Source organism: Macrobrachium nipponense, chromosome 2, assembly GCF_015104395.2.
Source record: "Macrobrachium nipponense isolate FS-2020 chromosome 2, ASM1510439v2, whole genome shotgun sequence".
Taxonomy (NCBI): Eukaryota; Metazoa; Arthropoda; class Malacostraca; order Decapoda; family Palaemonidae; genus Macrobrachium; species Macrobrachium nipponense.
The window spans coordinates 129,077,647-129,096,438 of NC_087201.1; the positions used below are offsets into that span (position 1 = coordinate 129,077,647).

Here is an 18,792-nt window from a genome sequence, read left to right on the forward strand (position 1 = left end):
ATTTAAAAAATTTATGATTTTTTCGGAAGAGTTACCGCGCGGACATAAGGAAAGTTTTTTTTCATAAATTCACCATAAATCGAAATATTGTGCTAGAGACTTCAAATTTGTTGCAAAATGAAGTTATGCGGTTAAATTTTTAATATTCTACAATATGAGTTTTAGCTCACAATTGCATTTTTTCTACCATTTCGGGGTCGAGTAAAATTGACCTAAGGTTGAAATTTTGGCACTTAATGTTATTTATATAAAAATATTTTAAAACTGATAAAAGCTACAACCATGAGTTGTTTTTAGTTGTATACTACGTAAAATTGCAAACATTTTCATATATAATTCTCCATGTAATCGCTAACAAAAAATGGTGCAAAAATTATGTCAAAGTGACGAAATAATTTTGGAGATCTGTCGCTGATGTCTTTTAGTGCGAGAAGAAAGAAATTCGCTCTTGCGCACCTGGGTAACAATTGTAAACAAAACAACGCCTTGATCCGTGAGCTCACAGCATCCTCCAAGGCGCGTGATTCAAAAGTTTCGCCTGGTAGTCTATAAGTATTTTTCCGCTAATTTAAAAAAAAAAAATTTATATCGACGTACCCATACGTCCAATCGGCACCAACGGACAATTTATATCAATGTTTAATAACGTCCAATCGGCGTTAAAGGGTTCAAACGAAGCATTCATTTCCTACAACCGTTTTGTTTGCACTAATGAGAGTGAAGTTGACTGGAGTTAAATGCAGTAAAAAGCTGGCGAGAAACTTGGCACGTCTTACTAAGAACTATCTTCTCCATGATTGAACCTCATGAAGAGGACTACACAGAGGAGCTCCTTCTATCTCTTTGAGAATGTCTTGGCCCGAGGGACAGCGACATCACTCTTGGCACCTGAAGAATAGCCATTTCTGGCTTTCACAAGTGGGTCTGAGCCATCAACGTGGCTGGAATGAGAGTACAATTCAATAGGAAATATACAATTGAGGCTCCCTAAATGCAAGAACCCATAGGGGACTGCAAACTGAAATTGTCCAAAGGACAGAGGAAGCTATAAAGTCAGTCTCCAGTTTTGACACACGAAGACTCATTCCTCAATGATGTGGACGTACGTCCAGTAGGACCCTAAGATCCCTCCAAGAACGCAGTCCCCCAACGCTGAATCCTACTGAGAGCACTCTGCAGGATCCCTCCTATTAACCTCGCCCCTCCCGGCTTAGCCATAGGATGTAGAGGGGAATAGGTGAGGAAGACTGGATGCTCTCGCATAATTTGCTGATCTGATGCAGGGGAAATTGAAGATAGGAAAGAATACCTTTGAAACTGTCTTGAATTTACTTTAAGGTGATAGTTGAAGAAATATTTGGTGCTTGAACTAAAGTAGGCAGTTATAAACATTGAAATAGTGGTCTTGGGTGGGTTGATTATTAAAGTAGGCAGTTTAAAGCAATTTTCAGGGGGGGTACCAGGATAACACGGGTATTTACTTATCATGGTGGGTTCTGGGCCCTATTCCCCCGTGATTAACGAGGCCCTACTGTATATACATCCGGGCAAGTGTGCCTACCCACCTACCTTACTGCCTAACCAAGAATTTAACGGCCGTAATTCCAACCTATGCTGAAAGTTAATTCCCCTATGTAAAGGAATGAGGGTTTTGTATATCGTGTAGGAACAAACAACTTTTTTTTTTTGCTAAAGTACAACCGAATTGGACAACAACATCCGTTTGGCTTGTATTTCAAAACCATTGTACGACGGTAAACAATTACCGTCATTATGTTATAATGAAGCTATGTAGAATAGGACAGAGATATTTTTCTGTAATAACTTTATTCGCTATATATCAAAGATCAACAAGGAAATATACTGTTAAATTTTAAAAACCAAAGTTGTAGCTGAAGCTGAGAAAACTGTTCAAGCTGCTAATGACTATTATTTTGCATCAGCAACAATGATAAATCTCCCGTAAACTTATGACATCAAACACAAACTGTGGATAAAATTGAAAGAAAATCATTTTGATAAAAACTACTGGGCTTGAAAGAACACATTTAACAGTTGTTTTCACGCCAATAAAAGATAAATAACGTAAAGCTCATATCATGACGAAATAAGTGAAAAACAGAGAAAACATAATCACGTAATTTGTTTACTCAATAAACATGCCCCAACGACATTCACAATGAGACATATTCAAGTCATATTTCGACTTAAAAAAACATGTTGCATAACAAATATGACCTTGTCTCATATAAGTCAAGTATCTAAGTATTCGTTAATGTCAACTAGAAGCAAGAAAATTTGCTCAGAACAGAGTTAAAATATGGCAAAACAAACTCATATTCACCATCAGCCGATTCCAAAACACCAAAACATTGACCGCTGTTTGTGGTATTTTATAATACAATAATATGAGAATATACAATATTACTGGATATAGTGAAGTAATGTACAACTTTTTAAGATTCATGGAAAAGATGCATTTTTACTTTTTATTCTTTGCTTATCTTAATTTTCGTCACTATGCCATCTACGTAGCAGCAGCATCTTGAGCTCATAACTCAAATTTTTGCTCGAGTCACAAAGCAAAAAATAGACTGAGTGATGACTCATATCTCAGACTTATACATTAATTCACTCGTACGTCAAGGTACCATGTATACCCAATCTGCTAACTTACCTGAGCTGATCTTCAAGAGCACAGATAGCATCTTCTAATGCTTGCCTGTAAGCTTGAATAATAACAACAGGATGCATTTTGTGCTGTAAAAACTGTTCAGCTACTGCAAGCATTTCTCCAGCTAGAATGACAACACTTGTGGTACCATCACCAACCTGTTAAGTGGTGGCATATTTAATCTTCTCATCAAAATCATTAATTTGTCACTAACACAACATAAATAGTAAAAAAACAAGAATACTTCCACATCTAAAACTAGCTTAAACAAAACAGCAACATGTATACTCAGTATTATCAGTACACTCACCTCCTCATCTTGGGTACGGCAATCTCAATCATGTGTTTGGCAGCTGGATGCTGAACAGTAATTTCTCGGAGGATTGCATTCCCATCATTTGTCATTACAATACCGCCCATAGGATCCATCAACATTTTCAACATTGATCGAGGGCCAAGGCATGTACGTATCACATCTGCTATCATCTGCAAGAAAGATGGCATGGTACTCAAGACAATTACATATTATGGAAATTATACGCCTAACACCCTATCCCTCTACTTTGGGATGTACATATTATATAAAAATTATTCTCACTGGTTCATGTTTTCCTTGAACAGATGGCTTCATATCAAAACATTATAGAACAACCCCTAGTACATATAGCCCATTTGTCTTAGTCATCAGGTTCAAGGTTGCAAAGCTCATGTAAACATCTTTTACATAGTATCAGACCTCCATATATGTAAATGTCTACCATCAAACATTTTCACTGAAAATTTTATTTTTTATAGTGCAAAGTATACTGGTAAAGCAGCTCAAGGAGAGGTTATTTGCAAAAAACTAATTATCATGGAAATGTGGAATTCATAATAACTTGATAGTTAAAACTAGTCTACAGACAACTTAGGTAAAAAAAAAAAAAAAAAAGAAAAAAAAAAAAAAAAAAAAATAGTAGTAGTAGTAGTAGTAGTAGTAGTAGTAGTAGTAGTTAATGCTGTATTACTGTAGTACAGGATTTAATGTAGGATTAAGTTTAAAATCAGCACCATGCTTAGTAACTGACATCCACAATAAGCCCATCACAATGGGTGGGTTATAAGAGATCGGTTAGAATATTAAGAGAACGTTTGCATATGCCAAAATCTAGTAAATGATATCTTTTTACGATAAAATTAAGTTTTACAGACTTACCCTAGTATATACTTAGCTAAGAGCTTCTACTCTATGGCAGCTCAAATATTGACATTTGCAGTAGAGATAGCCTTTTGTTTATACAGTGGTCCCCCGTATTCGCGGGGGATGCATACCAGACACCCCCCGTGAATAGTTAGAACCGCGAATGTTTGGAACCCTTACAAAAACACCATAAACAGCCTATTTTGTTAGTTAAAACTCAAGAAAAAATGATATTGTCATGTTACAATAAAGTTTTATACATACTTACCTGACAGATATATACTTAGCTATAGACTCCGTCGTCTCCGACAGAATTTCAAATTTCGCGGCACACGCTACAGGTAGGTCAGGTGATCTACCGCCCTGCCCTGGGTGGCAGGACTAGGAACCATCCCCGTTTTCTAATCAGAATTCTTCTTCTTTCCACCTGTCTCCTGCGGTGGTGGGGAGGCTGGGGGGTGGGCCCATTAATCGTATATATCTGTCAGGTAAGTATGTATAAAACTTTATTGTAACATGACAATATCATTTTTATACATTCAACTTCCCTGCCAGATATATACTTAGCTGATTAGCACCCATTGGTGGTGGGTCGTTAAGAGACAGCTAACAACTGAAATAGACAGGTAAACAACATATGTTGATAGGTATTAATAAAACCTTGTTCCTACCTTATTAGGCTGAAGACTTCGCGGCTACTGCCTTGGAGTCTGCTTAGCCTCAAGAGCCTCAGCGAGATATTGATCTATGGCTAAGAGGTTCTTGTGGGTCTGCCAATGGGGTCTTATCCACTACTCGGCAGAGCCTAAAGGCCTTTGTCATTGGGTTGCTATTCCACTAACATGACAATACACCTTGTTCAAGGAGCACAAACCGATCCCGATCACCTGATCCTAACAGCCCATTGGTTAGTTCTAAGATTGTAAGGAGTATTCCCCGAACTCCTTACAAACAAACCAAAAACTCCGAAAACATTAATTACATTTCGTTATTACAAAATATACAAAAAAAAAAAATTGTTTGTACTCCCCTACTAGTCATACATACCCTTGATCCCCTACCAGCAATGACACTCTGCTCCCGTGCGACAGTAGTGAGCTTGCTAATAGAAAACCAAGCACATATCTGGACAAGAGGGTTTAATGTACGATTAAAAAACACAAAATTAAGGATCAGTCTTTGCTCCAAGACCCCAGTACTGTATTCTGCTGATACAAAATGGCCCTAGCGAGAAGCATTCTCATAGGTCACTCTCAACATCCTTCAGTAATGAGATGCAAACACTGAATTGCACCTACCAATATGTAGTCTCAATGATATTCTTTAGAGACATATTCTTTTGGAACGCCAAAGACGTTGCTACTGCCCTCACTTCATGAGTCTTGACCTTGTTTAGAAGACCGAAGGATTCCTCCGAGCAGTTTCTTGTGAGCGTCCGTAATAACGCTTCTCACAAAGAAAGCCAAGGCGTTCTTGGACATGAGTCTTTTGGGGTTCTTCACCGCACACCAAAGACCTTGTTGACAAGCTCCCATCTGTCTCTTCCTCTCTAAATAGTATTTAAGAGCTCTCACTGGACAGAGAGATCTCTCTATCTCTCTGCCTACCAGGTTAGATAGGCCTTTTACCTCAAAACTTCTGGGCCAAGGTTTTGACGGGTTTTTCGTTCTTTGCCAGAAACATTGTCTGGAAAGAACAGATGCAGCATCTCCTTTGACCCCACCGTGGAATCCAGAGCGTGTAATTCGCTCGTCCTCTTGGCTGTAGCGAGAGCCACCAGGAACAAGCATTTCCTAGTGACGTCGCGGAAGGACGCCCAGATGTAAAGGCTCGAATTTATCCGATGAAAGGAAATGTTCAGGACCACGTCTAGATTCCAACTAGGTGTTCTAGGAGTAGCTTGCCTTCGAAGTCTCAAAAGATCTAATTAGATCGTGTAGATCTTTGTCATTAGCAATGTCCAGGCCTCGATTCCTGAAATACTGAAGACAGCATGCTTCTGTATCCTTTTATTGTCGAGACAGATAGGTGTGATTCCTCTCTCAGAAAGAGGAGGAAATCGGCAATATTCACTATAGAGGTACTGGAGGAGGACAGCTTCTGACCCCCCTTACACCACCTTCCTAAAGACTTCCCACTTCGACTGGTAGACTCTTCTCGTCGAAGCTCTGCGGGCTCTAGCGATAGAGCCCGCAGGCCTTGCGAGAAAAGCCTCTCGCTCTGACAAGTCTTTCGATAGTCGAAAGGCAGTCAGAGCGAGACCTGGGAGGTTGTGATGAAACCTCTCGAAGTGGGGTTGTCTGTAGATCGTGTCTGTTTGGAAGCGATCTGGGGAAGTCCACCTATCCACTCCGTACCTCCGTGAACCATTCCTGGGCTGGCCAAAATGGGGCTATGAGTGTCAACTTCGTGCTCTTACGAAGCTACGAACTTCCTGAGCACTTCCCCCAGGATTTTGGAACGGGGGAAAGGCCGTATGCGTCCACACCCGACCAATCCATGAGAAAAAACGCGTCTATTGCGAAGGCTCTCGGATCTTCCACTAGAGAGCAAAAGATCTCTATTCTTTTGGAGAGGAACGTCGCAAACAGGTCTATGTGAGGTCTCCCCCACAGGGACCAAAGACTTCGACACACTTCTTCGTGTAGAGTCCATTCTGTGGGAAGGACCTGATTTCTCCTGCTCAGTCTGTCCGCTCTCACATTCTTGATCCCTTGAACAAACCAAACCTTGTGAGGAGAGTTGATGCCTCTTTCTTCCGTCCAGGTTAACAGGTGTCTTGTCAACTGATAGAGAGAAGGAGTGCGTGCCTCCTTGCTTGCGTATGTAAGCCAGAGCCGTGGTGTTGTCCGAGTTTATCTGTATCACCCCGCCTCTGACTATCTCTTCGAAGAACTTTAAGGCTAGGTGTATGGCCACAAGTTCCTTGCAATTGATGTGCCAGGACACCTGTTCCTTTGTCCAGGTGCCTGACACCTCCCTTGCTCCTAGCGTCGCTCCCCATCCCGACTCCGAAGCGTCGGTAAATAACACTTGGTCTGGGTTCTGCAGAGCAAGCGATACGCCTTCGTTCTTTTGAAGCGGAGGGATCCACCACTTCAGATGATTTTTTTTTTACTTCTTGTGGAAGTTGGAAGATGTCCGAGAGTTGACCCGTCTTCCAACTCCACACCTCTTTGAGGAAAAAACTGAATAAGAGGGGCGAAGGTGAAGTCTCCTAGCGAGAAGAACTTTTCCAATGAGGACAGGGTCCCTAAAAGGCTCAGTAATACCCTCGCTGAGCTGTTCTTTCTCTCTAAGAAGCTCGAGATTCTCGACAAACCTCGAGCGATTCTTTCTCGCGAAGGATATACCCGAAAACCCCGAGAATCCATCTGAATCCCCCAGATAGAACCGAAGATTTCTGGCTGGGGATCATGGTTGGGTGACTTCTCGAGGTGACGAGTAAACCCTAGCGAATCTATCATGTTCCTTGTTACTTCTAAGTCCTCCAAGCACTGAATCTTCGACTTGGCCCTGATCAGCCAGTCGTCCAGGTAGAGGGAGATGTTTATCCTCTAGGTGAAGCCATCTTGCTACATTCGCCATCAGGTTGGTGAATACTTGTGGGGCTGTAGACAGACCGAAGCACAGAGCCCTGAACTGAAAGATCTTGTCTCCTATTACAAAGCGAAGATATTTCTTTGACAAATGGTGAATGGGAACGTGGAAATATGCGTCTTGCAGGTCAGAGAGACCATCCAATCTCCTGGACGAAGAGCCGACATTACAGAGGCGGGACGTTTCCATGCGAAACTTCTTTTTCTTTTGTACGAAGCGATTCAGAGCGCTTACGTTCCAGAACTGGCCTCCACCCCCCCCGATGCCTTTGGTACTAGAAAAAGGCGATTGTAAAATCCCGGGGTGTGTGGATCCTGCACAAGTTCGATGGCCTCTTTTTCCCACATTTGCTCCACCATTTGAAGGAGAGTCTTTCTCATTAACGGGTCTCTGTACCTCGCTGACAGTTCCCGAGGCGTAGATGTTAGGGGCGGGCTGTCGTCGAAAAGGGATTACATATCCCTTCTTCAGGACCGACACTGACAAGGGTTCGGCTCCCGTTTTGCCCATACTCCTGCAAGTTCAGGAGTCTGGCGCCCACTGGTGCTTGGAGGAGCAACAAGTCACTTTGATTTCTTGAAGGGCCTAAATGAAGACCTTCCTCTCTTTTCAGAGCTCTTCTTTCTGGCAGGGGGACGAGGCCGCTGTACCTCCACGAAAGGGGCTGCTGAGTAGGACGAGATTCCTTCTTAACCGTCGACACTACAGGGCGTCCTATTTCTTGGACGTTTGCGTTAGTAGGTCTTGTGTCGCCCTTCTCAGTTAGCGAGCGAGATATATCCTTCACTAACTGAGAAGAAACAGATGATCTGATAAAGGGCGCGAACAGTAAGGCAGTCCTCTGGCTCGGAGAAACCCCTTTCGATAATAGGGATCCATAAACTGATCTCTTTTTCAGGAGACCAGCACCAAAAAGGGAAGCCACTTCACCCGAACCGTCCTGTACTGCCTTGTCCATGCAGGACAGGACGCTATGAGAACTTTCTGGGTTTTTTTCAGAAACTCCGGATCCTTAGATTTGTTGGCCAGAACGCTGAGTGACCAATCCAGAAAATTGAACACCTCTAAAGTGACAAAAAGTCCCTTTAGAAAGTGGTTCAACTCTGAAGTGCTCCACGTCGCTCTGACCGATCCTAAGGAGTGACGTCTAGAGGCCTCCACTAAATTGGAAAAGTCGGCATCTGCAGAGGCAGGTAGAGAAAGACCCATAGTCTCTGTCCCATACCAAATTAACCTCTCTTCCCGGCAATCTGGAAGGAGGCATGCAGAAACCGTCTTTCCTTAAACTCCTTCTTCTTGTCCATCCAAGAATCTAAAGATGGAGTGGCCTTCTTCATAAGATATCGTAGGCTTCATTTTTAAAAAGGCCGACGATTTAGCCGTAGCTGAGCTCGAAAAGAGCGAACGAGGAGAAGGAGGAGCCGCCGGACTAAGAGAATCTCCAAACTCTTGAAGTAGTAATGAGGCTAAGACTTTATAACTAGAAAGTCCCTCATTAGCAGGAGGTTCGTCATCAGACAACTCGTCTAACCCTCGATCAGACGAAGGAGAAAGTTCACGTTTGGAGGGAGAGTCCCTTCCAAGACCTCCTATGTTCGAAGAGAGGAGCTCCTATTTGAAGAGTCATAACCTCCAGGAACGAGTCCCGACTCTTGCTCCTGCTCCTTGATCTTGGCCTCCTGACTCCGCCTCCTGCCTCCTGGCTCCTGACTCCTGGCTCCTGGCTCCTGACTCATGCCTCCGGACTCCTGACGTCCTGCCTCCTGACTCCTGACTCCTGACTCCGGACTCCGGACTCCGGACTCCGGACTCCGGACTCCGGACTCCGGACTCCGGACTCCGGACTCCGGACTCCGGACTCCGGACTCCGGACTCCGGACTCCGGACTCCGGACTCCGGACTCCGGACTCCGGACTCCGGACTCCTGACTCCGGACTCCGGACTCCGGACTCCGGACTCCGGGACTCCGGACTCCGGACTCCGGACTCCTGCCTCCTGAACTCCTGACTCCTGCCTCTTGGCTCCTGGCTCCTGCCTCTTGGCTCCTGCCTCCTGCCTCCTGGCTCTTGCCTCCTGCCTCTTGCCTGGATGCTTCTACACTCCTGGCTCTGGGCTCCTGCCTCCTGGTTGACTCCTCACTCCTGGCTCTTGGCTCCTGCCTCCTGGGTGACTCCTCACTCCTGGCCGGTGCCAGACGTCTGATCGCTTCATCCAGGTTCGTACCGGAAACCCTCACCTCAAGTAGGAAGTATCGGATCCATGGAGTGAATACCTCCATACGTCTGGAGGATCTTTTAATAGGAAGGGAAGTGTCTTTCCTTCTAGGAGGCTCCTTTGACAGGACTCCTACAAACGACGAAATCTGTTCCTGCATCGCCATCATGAACCTCTTTGTAGCCTCCTCTTTATCCTCTTCGGGAGGTAGGGGAAGGAGGAGGGGAGGAGTCCATAAGCCTCCACCTCCTGCCTCCTTCTCACTCTGGTTGAAAGAATGGCTCTTCTTGCCTTCTTCACTCCCGATGGAGACTCCTCAGGGGAAGTTTTCAGGGCTCGAGTCAATATTCGGAGCCTTCCAACTCCTCTTGAGAGGCCGAGATCCGATCTGAAATCTCTCCAATCAACGTCTCGGTTGATGACGATCCCGACGACGAGAAACACTCACGTAGGACGCTTTTACAATAGCGGTCCTTGGCAGTCGGGGTGTCACAGAAACCGCCGAAGGGTACACCTGATCGGTGGGGATTTCTCCACAACCTCCTTTCGGTTTTCGACATTCCTTCTCCTCTGGGCATGTGAGGTTGGAAGAGGTCTAGACCTAGGAGCGTTGCTGAGCCGACCAGATGCCCCCTCCACTACACTGGGGGACACTCATATCACTGTCCACTGAAAAATCACTAGCCTTACCTTGTATGGCAGCCATTTTGTTTCCATCAACTTGAAGGCTGCTTTTAGATCCGCAAGTTCTTTTGCTGGATCTACAGGTTCTGCAATAGGAGAAGGGGCTGCAATGGAAGGAGAAGTAGCAATACTTCACCTTGGGAAGATCCCAAGCTTGGAATTAGTTCAGATCTAGAACTACTTAAACTTCTATGAGAAGCCTTCCTCACTCTTTCTCTTTCTAACTTTTTTAAAATAATTAGTTAGATTCTTCCATTCGTTCTCACTCAAGTTTCTCACATTCCTTACAAGTAATTAGTAAAAGAACACTTCATACTCCCTGCAACCTCTTGCATACCCGTGTGAGGGGTCTACCGAAGCTTTCGGCAACCTCACCTTACAGCCTACATTCACACAACGTCTCACAACCATACCAGAGTCAGACATTATTAAAGAAAATTCCAAAATCAAGTCCACAAAACAGTCCACAAAAGCGTATGCCAATCCAACAATCCAGATACGTCACCAAAAGTCGGTCAAGAAGATCAATTGCCGGTGAAAAAAGAAAAACCAATCGAGAGGAACCAACAACAATGTTGATGGTCCGGGCGACAGAAGAATTCTGATTAGAAAACAGGGATGGTTCCTAGTCCTGCCACCCAGGGCAGGGCGGTAGATCACCTGACCTACCTGTAGCGTGTGCCGCGAAATTTGAAATTCTGTCGGAGACGACGGAGTCTATAGCTAAGTATATATCTGGCAGGGAAGTTGAATGTATAAAACTACTAAACATTTTCACACTTGGGGTTTTTTTTAATAGTTTTATCACAAAAAGTGCATTTTATGATAAAAAAAAAAAAAAAAAAAAAAAAAACAAAAAAAAAAAAAAAAAAAAAAAAAAAACAAAAAAAAAAAAAAAAAAAAAAAAAAAAAAAAAAAAAAAAAAAAAAAAAAAAATGATATTGTTAAACTACAATCAAGTTTTGTACATACTTACCTGGGCAGATATATACTTAGCTATAGTCTCCGACGTTCCCGACAGAATTTCAAATCTCGCGGCACACGCGACAGGTAGGTCAGGTGGTCTACCTTACCCGCCGCTGGGTGGCGGATGTACGAACCACTCCCGTTAGCTTGTCAGATTTTGCTCTTCCACCTGTCTCCTGAGGGGAGGCTGGTGGGCATTAATCGTATATATCTGCCAGGTAAGTATGTACAAAAACTTTACTGTATTGTTTAACAATATCATTTTTGTACATGAACTTCCCTGACAGATATATACTTAGCTGATTGGCACCCTTGGTGGAGGGTAAGAGACAGCTAAATAATACAGGTAAGGGAACGCACGGAAACAACTAATGTTGTAGGATATAAAAAACACCTTGGTTCTCACCTTTTCAGGATGAAGACTTCATAGATACTGTCTCTGAGTCTGCATTGCCATGGAGAGCTACAGCTAGGACATGACCTGATGCTGAAAGACTCTCGGATCTACCACTGGGATATTGTGATCACTATTGTGGGTAGAATCCAAGTCGGATCCTGTTAGAGGGACCTTGTCCGCTTACCTAACAGATCCTTACCACTACCTCTGCAAGGAGCCAAAACCCACCAGACCACCTAACCAAAATACAAAGGCTTAATATTACGACAAAAAGAAGTGCCTCCTGCAACCTCTTTTCAGACAACCAAAAAAACAACAACAAATAAAATATAGGGTAAACATATAAAAAAAATTTACACAGGATAAGTTTCAGCTCCCTGCCCCCAACAGCACCGAATCCGCCGATACGAAAGGACCCAAGGCGAAGCATTTATCATATGTGATTTTTACATCCACGTAGGTAGTGTTTGCAAAAAAACCGATTGGCATCTCCAAAAAGTCGCCTCCATCAAGTTCCGCACAGACATATTTTTTCTGAATGCAAGCGAAGTTGCGATGGCTCTCACCTCGTGAGCTTTCACTTTCAGTAGTCTAAAATGTTCTTCCTTACAGGCAACATGTGCCTCGTAATAAGGCTTCTCAGAAAAAGGAAAGAGCATTCTTCGACATGGGGCGAGTGGGGTCCTTTACAGAGCACCAAAGCACATCTTGATTAGCATTAAGTTGTTCCTTCCTCTTAAGGAAATACTTCATAATTCTCATAGGGCAAAGAGTTCTTTCAGGTTCTTCCCCTACTAGAAAAGATAAACTACGAACTTCAAAGCTCCTGGGCCAAGGCCGTGATGGGTTTTCCTTCTTTGCAAGGAAATTTGGAAGAAACGAACACACCACAGAATCTTCCTTAAACCCTACATTGCCCTCGATAGCTTGGAGCTCACTCACTCTCTTAGCTGTAGCTAGGGCCAAAAGGAAGATAGCCTTCTTCGTCAGATCCTTGAAAGAGGACAAGCCAGGAGGTTCGAATCTAGACGATCCAAGGAATTATAGAACTACGTCTAGATTCCAGTTCGGTACTACATGAGGACGCTTAATGGTTTCAAATGATCTAATAAGATCATGCGGGTCCTTATCATCGGATATATTTAAGCCTCTATGCCGAAATACCGCCGCCAACATACTGCGGTATCCCTTAATAGTTGACACAACCAGATGACATTCTTCTTTGAGGAAAATAAGGAAATCCGCAATTTGGGTGTCACAGAGGTACTGGAAGAGGAAATGTTCTTCCTCTTGCACCAACGTCTGAAGACATCCCACTTTGACTGGTATACACGCAAGGTGGAAGGTCTCCTCGCTCTTGCGATTGCTTTAGCAGCTGTTGCTGAAAAGCCTTTCACTCTGACCAAACTCAGTCTGAAGCCAGTCAGACTGAGAGCGAGGAGATTTTTGTGGTACCTGTCGAAGTGGGGTTGTCTGAGTAGATCGCTCCTTAGCGGGAGCGATCTTGGAAGGTCCACCAACCATTCCAGTACCTCTGTGAACCATTCTTGGGCCGGCCAAAAGGGAGCAATTAAGGTCATTCTCGTTGAATCGGACTCTACAAACTTCTTGATGGTTAGCCCCAGGAGGAGTCTTGAAGGGGGGAAACGCGTAGACGTCGAGTCCGTTCCAGTCTAGAAGAAGAGCATCTATTGCTAATGCCTCTGGATCCGATATCGGAGAGCAGTAGGATCCACCTCTTGTTCTTTTGACGTGGCAAAGAGGTCTATGTTGTGGCCTGCCCCATAACTTACACAGGCTCTGGCATACATCCAGATGAAGGGTCCACTCTGTGGGAAGGACCTGATCTTTCCTGCTGAGGAGATCTGCTCTTACATTCCTTTCTCCCTGCACGAACTGGTGAGACAGCTTGATTCCTCTTTCTTCTGCCCACAAGAAGAAAAGGTCTCTTGCTGTCTCGTACAGGGAGAAGGGAATGCGTCCCCCCGTTTCCTGATATATGCCAGAGCTGTAGTGTTGTCCGCGTTGACCTGCACTACCGATCTTCTGACTTTGGGCTCGAAAGCCTTCAGAGCCAACCACACAGCCATCAACTCCTTTCTGTTGATGTGCCAGGCTACCTGGTCCCCCACCAGGTACCTGGACACTTCGCTGGTTCCCAGAGTTGCCCCCACCCCCCACCCCGTGTCCGACGCGTCGGAGAACAACACCAGGTTGGGGGTCTGGGATTGAAGAGACAGTCCCTTCGCAAAGAGGTTGGGATCTGTCCACCATAAGAGATGTTTCTTGACGTCCTGGGATAACGACGGAGAACGTCAAATCCTGAGAACGACGACTCCAATTCCGATGAAGAAAGAATTGGAGCGGTCTCAGGTGCAACCTTCCCTAGGGAAACGAATTGCTCCAGCGAGGAGAGCGTCCCCAGCAGACTCATCCACTCCCTCACTGTGCATACTTCTTTCCCTAAGAAGGTTTGTTACTCTCTCGAATCCTCGGGCTATCCTTTCCTGAGAGGGAAAACAAAAAGCCCGAAAACTCAGAGTTCATCTGTATCCCGAGATACACACACTCTTGCTCGGGAATTAGTGACGACTTCTTGAAATTGACGAGAAGTCCCAAAGCCTTCGTCAATTCTAAAGTTACTTGTAAGTCCTTCAAACAACGATCTTCTGAATTGGCCCTTATTAGCCAATCGTCGAGGTACATGGATATCCTCACCCCTTCTTTCAAATGAAGCCATTGAGCCACATTCCTCAAAATCCCTGTGAACACTTGAGGGGCCGTCGAGAGGCCGAAACACAGAGCCCCTGAACTGAAAAATTTTCCCCCCCATCATGAATCTGAGAAACTTCCTCCTCGAGGAAGGATGGATCGGTACGTGGAAGTAAGCGTCCTGTAAATCCAAGGAAACCATCCAGTCCCCTGACGAGAAGTGCTGCCAGCACTGATGAAGGCGTTTCCATCGTAAAGAACTACTTATTTTCTACGAAGAAGTTCAGGGCGCTTACATCCAACACCGGTCTCCATCCCCCTGAGGACTTCGGAACTAGGAAAAGGCGGTTGTAGAAGCCTGATGAATGATGGTCTGTCACTAGTTAGTTCGATAGCCCCCTTCTCCAGCATCTGATCTACTGCTAGATGGAGAGCTTGATTCATGATGGGGTCTCTGTACCTGGCCGTCAGTTCCCTTGGGATAGTCGTCAAGGGAGGTCTTTCGATGAAAGGGATAAGGTAACCTCTCCTCAAAATAGAAAGGGTCCAAGGATCCGCCCCTTTTTGGGCCCAGACTTCTGCAACTCTAAGAGTCTGGCGCCCATCGTTGTTTGAAGGACTTGCTAGTTATTTGGGGCTTTAACAGACTTGGCGAAAGTCTTACCCCTTCTTGAAGGTCTACGACCTCTAAACGTAGAGGTTCTTGATGAAGACGCCCTTCGAAAGGGTTCTCGAACACTTGCCTTTTCCTTCTTAGCCTTGGTAGGGAAGGAAGGGTGAGGTTTCTTGCCGACTGTGCCAAAAGGTCCCTGGGTGGCTTTGGCCGAAAGTGATCTCGAAATGTCCTGCACTCGATGTTTAGGGAATAACTGAGCAGACAGAGGAGCAAACAGCAAAGAAGACCTCTGGGCATGGGGAGACAGACTTCGTTAAGAAGGAACAATAACAGACCTCTTTCTTCACGACCCCAGCCCCATACAGGGAGGCGATTTCACTCGCTCCGACGTCTTACCGACTTGTCCATACAAGACAAAACACACATGAGATCTTCTGGCGAAAATGACTCTGGCACTTCAATTTTCTTGGCTAGGACCCCCAACGACACCAATCAAGGAAGTTAAATACTTCTAGCACTCTAAACATGCCTTTTAGCATGTGATCCAATTCATTTATTGCCCAAGTCGTCTTAGCAGAGTTAAGGGCAGTTCTTCCTTGTCGAATCTACCAGCGCCGAAAAATCCGAATCAGCCGAAGACGGTAGACCCAATCCTAAGGACTTTCCTGTTTCGTACCAGAAACCAGCACGTCCTGATAACTTCGAAGGAGGAAAACGAACATCGTTTTCCCCCGCTTCTTCTTTTGGAAGCCATCCAGGAACAAAAACTCCTCAGTGCCTTCTTCATTGAAAGAGTGGCTTCATCCTCACACAAGAAGAACTCTTCGCTGTCTTCGCCGTTGAAAAAAGTGAGTGAGGAGAAGGAGGAACCGTAGGAGTAAGGGAATCCCCAAAAACTTGCAAAAGTAGCTCTGTAAGCTTCTTGTAAGAAGACACAGCAGCAGAAGTGTTCGGTTCCTCATCCGAACCTTTTAGGACGTCTTGTCGAGGCGAGCGCGGAAGATCCTTAGGTGACGAAGGGATCCTAGTAGGAGTTGAGCGAGAGGTTGGAGAACGCCCTCTCTTAGAAGAGTTCACATCCACTGGAGAACGATGAGAAAGATCTGGGTTGTCTACGATGAGACTCCCTCCTTCGAGGTAGACGGAATCTCAGCCGAAGGAGAGGTAGGGCTCCTACTCCGAGAATCCTCGGAAACATCCACAGGGCGCTTACGAGGAGGCCAGCGCCTACTAGACTCTTTGCGCCTATCCGAGGAGAGCGGCTGCCAGAGAAGAGCGCCTATCGAGAGGAGCGCTTGCGCGGCTCTCCATACCTGTCCAGTTTGCGTACGATCAACGGAAGTTCGACTGGAAGGCGAAATGCGCCTACTAGGAGAAGGCTGCTTGCGAGACTCTTGACTCTAACAAGAGGGTAACATTCAGGGAAGGGCGCTTCAAAGCTAACGCGCCTACCTGGAGAAGGGCGCTTCCGAGATTCCTGGTGCCTACCAAGAGACAAACGGTCAGGAGTAGTGCGCCTAGAAGCGGGAGAGCGCCTACACGGAGAAGGGCGCTTGAAAGACTCTTGTTGTCTGCCCCGAGGAGAATAATCAGGGGTATGACGCCTTAAAAGAGACGAGCGCCTACTAGTAGATCGATGTGCAGTAGGCTCTTGGCGCCTACCTTGCGGGGAGCGGCTAACAGCAGGCCGTTCTATCATGCACACGACTCCTACCAGACTCTTGATCCCTCAGGAGAGAAGTCACGATCCGACACTCGGAGAGTGACATCTGGAAGAAGAACGCCTACTTGTATAAGGGCGCCTCTAGGATCTTGAGGGCTGCTGAGGATAAGTCTCACGCGAGGGAGTTGAAGAAATAGCGTGATGAGCAGGTGCAGTGCGCTTACCGGAAGCGGGAATCCAATCTGGAGAAAAAACTTCTTTCTCCATAGAGCGTCCTACCGATGTTTGGCGCCTTGAAGTCGAAAGAGAGCCAGGCGAGCGAGGGCGCTCACGCGAGCCCTACCTTCATATGAAACCTCCCCATATGAAGGAGAACCGCCTAAAACGAGGAGAACGATACCACTGAAGAGCGGCGCCTAGATCCTCTTGATCGGAAGAGAAACGTCCTTCTTCCTACGTGATCTAACTGCTAGAGAGTCTGCTAGCGCCGTGATCTGAGCTTGAAGTCCCGCGAGTACTCTCGTAGGAGAATCTTGTTGTTCTTCCTCGGAAGAGCGAGGCGCCGAGCGCGGAGCGCGAGAAGAAGAACGATCACAGGATTCTTGGGTTTCTTCGCCTCCACCGACGATTCTTCTGGGAAAACCCTCCGGACTAGAAGCAAAGGACTGCAGGGAGCCTTCCAAGCCCTCTTCAACGGGCGCGACGCATCGGGGAGTTCCAACCTCTCTTCGGAGAGGGAGAAGACGAAGAGGAGAAGCATTGGCGTAAGAGCTCCTTCTTGTAGCGATCCGAGGCAGCCTGGGAGCGTACTTCAGGATCTGCCGAGGGGACGACCCTGACCGGTGGGGGTTCTCCCCTAGCCCTCTTGCGGCTTTCGACTTTCCTACTCCACTGGAACTGGGAGTCTGGAAGAGGTCTAGGCCTATGAGGCACTAAGGAGCCGGTCAGACGCACCCTCCACAACACTGGGGACACTGCACTGATCACTAACACTCTCCTTACCTTCCAACTGACGAATCTTCTGATCCATAGAAAGAATCGTGGCTATCAAGAGCTGCCGCCTCCGAAGGCGAATCTTCGGCTTCGGTGCGGGGAGCAGGGGCTGCAACTTGGGAAGAAGGTTCTTAAATCTACGTTAGTATTAGGATCCACATCCAACTCACATTCTAGATCTACTAGAACTTCTAGAGGAAGCCTTACGCACTCTATCACGTTCCAACTTCCTAACATAAGAATGAGAGAGCCTTATATTCTTCTTCATTCAATCCCTTACATTCACTACAAGGGTTAGAAAAGAACATTCATTCCCCCTGCATTTCATGCAAACCGTGTGGGGGTCTACCGAAGCTTTCGGCAACCTCACCTTACATCCTTCATTCACGCCAAACCCTTACAAAACCGAAGTTTTAACTACTGAATCTAGGTCAGACATCGTTAAAGAAAATCCAAATCAAATCAAACCGGTCCACAATCAGCGTATGCCAAGCCAAACAAAGCGAATACGTCACCAAAAGAAGTCCAAATTAACTCCAGGCAAGCGAGAATCGAAAAACTATCGAGAGGAACCGACAACAGTTTGTTATCGTTCCCGCGACAGAGAAAAATCTGACAGCTAACGGGAGTGGTTCGTACATCCGCCACAGCGGCGGTAAGGTAGACCACTGACCTACCTGTCGCGTGTGCCGCGAGATTTGAAATTCTGTCGGGAACGTCGGAGACTATAGCTAAGTATATATCTGTCAGGGAAGTTCATGTACAAAAAAAAAGAATTAGTGGATATTTCTCATAGAAAAATACAGCGAATGCGCGAATAATGCGGAGAAACGTTCCCGAGAGAAATCCGTGAATGTGAGAGCTCAAATCCGGGGGGCCCACTGTATAGGGGACAGACACCACCCACTTTCAGGGTAAAAGAGGAACAACTCAACCAAGATCTCAATTTGCTTTTTGCCGGCAAAGTATTAACAACAGCCAACTTTGTTTGGAATTGTTGAATCTTCTCCTTTGATGGAGCATTCCTTGTCTAGTTACCCTTTGGCTTTGGATATTTAGTTAGGTTTAGTACTGAGTTAAACCAAATTTTGGA

At 45.6% G+C, this 18,792-nt stretch overlaps 1 pseudogene; it reads right to left on the reverse strand.

The window, feature by feature from the left end:
- LOC135221309 (T-complex protein 1 subunit gamma-like) overlaps positions 1-18,792 on the reverse strand; it is a 104,079-nt pseudogene that overhangs the window by 63,132 nt on the left and 22,155 nt on the right.